Here is an 8,662-nt window from a genome sequence, read left to right on the forward strand (position 1 = left end):
AAAAGAAAATACTATGTAAGTCAATGTCTACTGTCAACGGTTTGGTTATCCACATTCTTCAAAATATCTTCTTTTGTGTTCAGCAGAAGAAATAAACTCGTACAGGTTTGGAACGACTCGATGGTGAGCAAATGATGACAAACTTCATTTTTAGGTGAACTATCCCTTTATTGTCAATTAACAGACGTTAGATTGCATTAGCTCTGTGTGCGTTTCTGAATTAGTTTAGGGCTGTTTTATGCATTGGTTAACCTCATGATGACAACATTTTCATTTTTGAGCGATTTTTGGATGGGTTACTTTGTATATTTTTTATTATATTTTATATTATAGTATTTATATTTTAAATACCATAGTATATGAATATGGTATTTATGTAATAATCTGTCAAAGTACCAATATTACCATCTTGTACAATAACTTTAAAACTTTAAAATTCAGCTAGCTAGTGCTGTGTTGTGAAAAGGGCACACATAACAACAACGGGCCATTCTAGTCTCTCTTTTTTTTTTTACTACTTTTTTAATATTTTCTCTAAACGATAACCTTCTTATGTAAAGTAGTTGTTAATTTTTTTTCGTAGCACATTCATTTGGTTGTTGAGTCGTTGAGTAAAGGGGCTCGTTTGCTAAACATTTGTAGCTAAATGCGACATTAAAATATATAGATATACAATGAAATACAAGAAAAAGATCTTGGAACAATATTAAATTTTATCGTACTGGTATAAAATAGCAATTACTGGTTTTCATAGTTACAATACGTATTTTTACACTTATTAGCCATTAGCTAGAAAAATCAAGCCAAGTTGGCTCCATAGCTCAGTGGTTAGAGCACTGGTCTTGTAAACCAGGGGTCGCGAGTTCGATCCTCGCTGGGGCCTCGCCTTTTTTTTTTTTTTTTTTTCAACTTCTTTACAATCACCTGAAGATTTTATAGCAAAGCGATACAGGACTATTAAGAGAATAACACAGTTTATCATATGGAAATGTAAAGTAAAATACTGATGTAAAGTGTTTTTTCTTTTCATGAGTTAAATTTAAGCATAATTTTTAGCTTGAGTATAATTGTTGTTTATAGTTTCATATCAGGGTTTTGTCTAAAAATCTAAATTTGTTCAAATCTACATCCAAACAGGAGCTAAATAAGCTGTTATCCAAATGTGGGTAGATGACATTGTTCTCGTTGCAATAATGGTGTCTTTGTGTGCGGAATTCCAGTTCTGCTTTGAACAAGGTCATTGATATGCTGAGCATTCAATCACGTGGGTAGTGCCAGCCTATCTCTGCCAACTTCCTTTACAAATTTGGCATCCCTCTGAAAAGTAATTTAGCTCTCTGCCTGCAGAAACACATCATTTACAGAGCAGGTCTCCCTGTTAAACAAAGCAGCAATGGAAAGGTGAATATCATTTTAGTAGATTTCTCTGGATATGCAAGTGTCGATAGTAGTCACTATATTGTTATGGTTATTAAAACATAGGTGTATATGTGTAATCAAAATTAGAGAGAACGAGAGAGAAGGCTTTTTATTAAAAAGTGGGGGACCTACTGTTTATTTCAAATGAATTAAATGTGATGTTATAGTGACACCTACCGGCATTATAAGTGAATTAATTTAAGAAAAGAAATGTATGTGGTGAGAGTAACCATGTAATGCCAGTAGATGGCAGTGTTGCACTACAATAATTATTTATTTATTTATTTAATAATTACTTTTATTTATTCATTTATATGCATTTTCTTTTTTCTTTCTTCTTGATTTATGGACTATACAAACTTAACTGTATATTGTTTATTGTTTGCAATTGGACAAATGTATAATAATGACAATGTTCCTTCGATAACAATATATTTAAAACATGGGCGATTAAGAAATGACCTGCTGTTGTGAATTTAATTAATATGAACAGTCTAGCAATTCAAGATTTTAATACTAAGAGATTTTTAACATTAAATTGCCATGTTTTAAAATTAATTAAAATTGTTTACTTAAAACAACTAATAATACATAATTAACCTTAATTTTAATGTAACTACTGGTTAGTTATAGTGTGTTTTAGACTTCTATTTTTTTTTATTTTTTTTTTTACAGATGAATGAACCTGCCCTTACTAAATAAACTTATATTATTAGTCTTATATATTACCAGAATCTGCCATCAATGGTCATGGGAATTAAATATTAATAATAGTCCACCCATATGGTGCTTCTGCTCATCCTTCCCTTTGTCAAGAAGATTAAGAGCGTGCATTTTTTCTAAAAATCCTGTCATCACATTCAAAAATGGTATTTATTTTCATTATGAATCACATTGGATCAAACGGCATCTGAAGGGGAAAACTTCATGACTGAAAACTGAGCCGCCTTCTGTGTGGAAAACATTTTCCAGACGATGCCACAATAATTATTACATGTAAAATCAGCAAATGTCAAAAGGTTTTACTACTGCTCCCCTTATAAAGAATAGACCATGTGGCTGATGAAGGTTGTTTCGAGCCATTTCAAATCAGAACAACCATGTCACCCCAGCATGAACCCATTTCATATCTCACATTAGTCACTCTGTCTTCCTGGTAATTATGGTCAATTAATGGGACACTAGTGAGTGCTCTCCTCTAGCAAGCTTTAAGTGGAGTGCTGAACCTGAACAAATCCCATTTCCTGTCACGTTTCTCTGTTCTCTTATCAAAAGGTTGATCATCTCCGCCCCACAGACCCAAATCCTGCAGTTCTGGAGAGGTGCTGGAGCGTTTCTCTCTCCCATGTGTCACTGTTCATCACAATGGACACATCACATTGTATTCATGCAGGCCATGTCGACAAAAGATGTTCCGACAAGATATTATATATATTGAAAGTTGAATGTTTTCAACTGTTAATCATTTCGAAATATTTAAAGCAGGCAAGGTTAACCTTATAGTAGTCACTTGAATTAAGATTATAATAATTTCATTTTAAAGCACATCCAACACAATAGCAGACTGTAGCACCACTTTTTACTTTGAAATCACTCTGAGGTAAATACAGATTTAAAATCATAACAAGAAACTGTTTAATAGCTATGATACTGTTTTTGAAATCAAATCTTTGTATAACTATGACAGGAAACACTGGCATCTAACAATGCCTTGGGGAAAAAAAAACAGTTAATCTTAAAAAATAAAGCATATACATAATCCCAAATAGGAAATAAAACAAGTTATCGAATAAGTATGTGTCCTATTCTGTGTCCTAAACTCCTGAAACATTGGTGTCTCATATTTTAGAGCAGTCAATGCAATTTGGGAAAGAAATCAAGCAAATCTGTATCTGTGTGAAGATATTCAAATATAACCCCCTTTGTAATCATTAACATTTTCCTAAGTAACTGTAATTTAATTACATATTTTTTAACTGTAACAGATTACTGTTAAATTTATTTTTTTTATAAAATTACATAATTCTGGTACATGTATAGTTAATCCCCAACGCTGCCACTGGGATCTGTAAGATTTATTACAATTTAAAATAATGATTTTATTTTTTAATATATTTTAAATTTGAACTGAAAAGCTGAATTTTCATCAGCCATTAATCCAGTCTTCAGTGCCACATGATCCTTCAGAAATCATTCTAATACGCTGATTTACTGCTCTAGAAACATTTCTTATTATGATCAATTTTGCAAACAGTTGTGCTGCTCAATATTTTCTGTAGATACCTGATAAAAAGCACAGCGTTTATTTGAAATGTTTTATAACAATGCAAATGTGTTTTTTGACACATTTGTTGCATCCTTGCATAATAAAATGATTAATTTCTTTAAAAAAAATCTTTTGAACAGTAGTGTGGTCTACCAGACCATGAAACACAAATCTGATGAAGATCCATTGTTGTTATGCCTAATGTTTTTCCATTCAGAAGTGTGTGAATGGCTGCAGGTCTTGTCTATTAATAGGACGGGGGTGACTGACACTAACGGGTCAGTGAGTGGGAGTTAAGGGTCTGTGGCTGGCTCCAGACCGCCAGGCGATCCTACATACAGCTGTTTACTCACAGCTTGGAGCCTTCCTGAGGACCTGCCCCCTCCAGAGACTCGGAGCACAACGCGGCTACTGCCCCAACACTCAATCTGGGGCTTGAACCCAGCCCCTCCCCCAAATTAACAGCAGGTTAACATTGCATAGCTGGCAAAGATACAGGCTGACAATAAAAGTAATAAATTATAATCCTTGATGGGCTTAAATGTGCTTTAACCAAAATTTTACCTTAAGGACAGCATTATTATTATTGCTCAACCACATAGCTACCACCATGAGCACCTTAGCAACCACATAGCAACTCCCCACAAACCATCCAGAACACCCTAGCAACCACTTGGATTTGGGACTACCCAGGGGTGCGTTTCCCAAAAGCATCGTTAGCTAACTATGGTCGCAAGTTTCATTAAACTCTCTTGGAAATGATGGAACTCGCGAACAATATGCGAGCTGACATTATCAAGTATGTCATTCACTTTGCAAAAACAAACCGAAGCACCTCATAGGTGTTCAAAAGCACTCACTGTGTGATGAAGTCATGATCCATTCATAAACACTGTGGCTGTGTCCGAAATCGCCCCATTAAATAGGGCACTATTTGAGGGGACAGCTATTTGTAGTGCTGTCCGAAACCATAGTGGACGTTATCGAGTGCACTCATTCAATCCCATAATGCATCACAATAACGAGTGTCCGATCTAGCTCACTTATTTTCATTCACTCCTTCAACTGGACTATATTAGTGGACTAATGTAGGGAATAGTGAATGAGGGTATATGGGCAATTTCAAATACAGCATGTCTCTTGCTTCATTTCTAAAGGAATCAGCTGTTTTGACTGATTCAATGAATCACTCATTAGGACAGGGACTTGCTGCCACCTACTGGCAGTTTTAGTGCCGTATTTATTTATCCATGAAAGGCCTGAACAAGCCAAGTCTCCTGCACAAAAACACACTCCGCAGAATATTATTCGGCATGAGTAAGCTTTCTGGTTGATTGAAAAAGCCCTCTTCCCAGTTCTCAAGAGCTACACACACTTTTTTGAGTGGTCAGATTCATGTCTGAAGCACCACGGATCAAGGGTTGCCCTTTGGAGGCTGTAACAGCTTGCTAAACAAAGGGCTAGAAAGCATCCGTAAAGAAAATAAACAGTCATAAGGAGCTTGGAGCTCAGCAGATGTGACGCCGTACGTAGAGAGCCGGCAGCAAACATTTGGTTAACTCTCCTATTGAACAATGAAAGATCTGGGTTTACGGCCATCCGTAGCATTCGTACCATTGCATTGTCTGCACAGTCAGGTGAGTTATCTTCTGCTATTGTGCTCTGTGAATGGAAATACCCTCCCCAAGTGAGTGATAACATCTCCAGGTAGAGGTTTTATGAAGAACCAAATGGGCAGCAGACAATAGGCTGACCCCGAGAGGTTGAGTGCCAGCCGCTCCGATGGGCCACTCTGGGATTTTGTGAATTCTCTCTAAGACCTCAGGATCTTACAAAAGTCTGGGTGGCCAGCAGTTACTGTGGGTTTAGAACAGAAAGGCCTGCAATTTAAGGTTGTTTTACAAATTGGAAATATTGGTAATTTCAGTCAGTTGGTGAATGGTAAAATGTGCGGGTTGTAGAGAGAGAAGAGAGATCTTTTAAACCTAACAATTGCTTTTAGAAAATTAGATATGAATAGAAAAATTATTATTATTATTATTATTATTATTATTATTAAATAAAACTTTAGTTTATTTTAGTTCAGTTTGGTTCACTAGGCTACACAATCATGGGGAAGACTGCTGGTTTGTTTTTTGTTGTTTTTATATAGAAAAGAAAATTAATTATTATTTCTAACTAACTAAATAAATAAGTATTGAATTGCTGAATTCAAGTAAAACAATTGTTTTACATAATATATATTTAAACAAAACCAGTAAGAACATGCTGACAAGGCTGACAGGTAATTTTGGAACTGATACAAGGCCAAAGAATGTTTTTGATTAAATGGTCTGGCCAATATACCAATCTATCATAAGTACATCTAAATTCATACTTGAGCTCTTGGGGTCACATCCTGTGTTTTTTATTTGACAGAATGACGTTAAATAAGGAGTAGGAAATGACAACAGCAGGGCAAAAACTAGTGTAAAGGAACAATTGCAGATAACCAAGGCTGACATCACTGGTCTGTCTGTTATTCGTTTTATTTGTGCCTGTGGAAGAATGAACCTGAGCTGAAACCCCAAACCGACAAAGCCCAAATCAGCCTCAGCTGTGAACAGGCCAGCAGGGTCTTGGCTAAAATACACATGCCATATCAAACACATCCACAGAGAGAAGAAATTACAATAATTGTAATTTTTTTCTGCATATTGAGTTGCTGAGCTAAAATTCTTCATAAATTTGCTCTAACCCTGTTTGCCCCTTCTGGTAGATTTTGTAACTACACCATCTTGCTGCAAAAACGTTCTTCTTTAACATTCATTGATACATAAATCCATTGAATTTATTTATTTATTTATTATAAAAATGTATGAAAATGTTTAGTCAGTGACAATTTTATTAGGGCTCTTCAGTGCATACAATATTGTTACTTATTAACAATAAATTTTTTTTAACCTACTTGCTGCCTTCACAACTAATCAATAATAATGTGCATGTTGTGGAGCAAAAAAATAAAATAAAAAAGAATAATATTTTGCCCGTGATAAATGGAAATGTTAAAGCTTTTTACAGGCTTTACAGACATCCTTGGTTTTATACATAATAAAAATGTATGAAAATGTTTAGCCAGTGACAATTTTATTAGGGCTCTTCAGTGCATACAATATTGTTACTTATTAACAATTAATTTTTTTTAACCTACTTGCTGCCTTCACAACTAATCAATAATAATGTGCATGTTGTGGAGCAAAAAAATAAAATAAAAAAGAATAATATTTTGCCCGTGATAAATGGAAATGTTAAAGCTTTTTACAGGCTTTACAGACATCCTTGGTTTTATACATACATAATTTTATTGGACTGATTTTATTTATTTATTTATTTAAAATCTGCAGCCTTCACAACCCAGGATAGTCACTAATAAAGTGCATGTTGTGGTGCAAAATTAATAAAATTAATAAATAAAATAAAATAATAAATACTTTGTCCATGAGAAAAAATGGCATTTTAAATCACATAATAAATAGGAATTTATATAGCTTTCTACAGGCTTTACAGACATTCTTGGTTTTAATCCAGCAATCTAGGAGCATGAAGGCTTTTCATGCATGTATCAGCCATATAAGCCTGATTTGTGAGGATTTTTGGACATCAAGTACAAGCACAAATATGCACGTACACGGCTCTTTTTGTAAGGGACAGAGACCTGGTGGCCAGTATAGACTGCTCACGGGCATTTGTGGCTCCCCTGCAGAAAGCACTAAGGAAATCTGGGATTCCTGTTGGTCTGGAAGAGTAAACATGGCGTTAACCACCATGCACTGGCAGCGGACCTGTGCCTATGCCATCCGTACACATACAGTAGCTCCTCTTTCAAGAGTTGGCTAATGCACCACTAAGCTAACGGCTCTGGAAAAAAAAGAGAAATGTCCCCTTGACAGGTGAGAGGCCCAATTAAGAAAGACCTCATTTTGAAATATCAAATTATTAGTTATCATTGTTTAATATAAATCTAAAGTGCATTAAAACACAGTCTATTTAAGCATTATCAAAACATTAGAATGATAAACAAGTTTCTAGCTTGAATCAGACGTTCATCATGACATACTATGACATACAACAAATCTTGATGCAATTAACCCCACTGTTTTCCCTTTACTCACTTTCCCTTGATGGTCTACACATCTGCGGATGATTCCTCATCTTTTCCAAGGACTTCAATGTGGTCTACATATGTTTGTAACGTGTTGAATTAGTAATGTGCTTTGTGCCACCATGCAGATGTCCACCAGCAGGCAGTTCTCTCAAATCAAATTTGGATCGACCCTTTTCAAAGCTAATTGGTGATGAATTAGCAATGACGCACCATTGCTCAGGCTCTCTTCACATCAGTTGTTAAATGTGGCTTGTGTTCCTGTTTTTCTAATGCTCCACGTCACAAATTTGGTGGTCTGATGTTTCACTACAAAAGCACAGACTTTTCATGCAGCGACATTCGGTGGATGTAACAGCAAAGCTTTCAGGCACATGTCATTCATTTTATCTGAAGTTTCAGACTCAGAGCGCTCCTGGAACCTACCCAGCATGCCAGGGAATAAATTATATCAGTTCTGGGAAGTGGCTGTAATGCAAACAAACAGCAATGTGCTAATGGCTGGGACATTTCACACCCAGCAAACCAGTGTAGTGTATAAGGCTATGAAAGTTGATTAATAGTGGCTGGTCATTTTCTGCTCAACAGATGTGTATTTTGCCTTGTTTGCACACCCAGCAAACCAGTGTAGTGTATAAGGCTATGAAAGTTGATTAATAGTGGCTGGTCATTTTCTGCTCAACAGATGTGTATTTTGCCTTGTTTGTGTGAGTTATGAGTCAGATAAATATATATTACCAAAGGATAGATAGAGAGAGAGAGAGAGAGAGAGAGAGAGAGAGAGAGAGAAGAGCGATAGAGAATAGGCAAAAATAAATGACCGGCATAGAAAATGA

General features: G+C 35.5%; 1 non-coding gene across 1 annotated transcript; it reads left to right on the forward strand.

Moving 5' to 3' along the window:
* Positions 1-810: 810 nt before the first annotated feature.
* trnat-ugu (transfer RNA threonine (anticodon UGU)) lies at positions 811-883 on the forward strand. The gene has a single exon. It is a non-coding gene; the product is annotated as a tRNA-Thr (tRNA).
* Positions 884-8,662: the final 7,779 nt, after the last annotated feature.

Source organism: Sinocyclocheilus anshuiensis, unplaced genomic scaffold (assembly GCF_001515605.1).
Source record: "Sinocyclocheilus anshuiensis isolate Anshui unplaced genomic scaffold, SAMN03320099.WGS_v1.1 scaffold2047, whole genome shotgun sequence".
Classification (NCBI taxonomy): Eukaryota; Metazoa; Chordata; class Actinopteri; order Cypriniformes; family Cyprinidae; genus Sinocyclocheilus; species Sinocyclocheilus anshuiensis.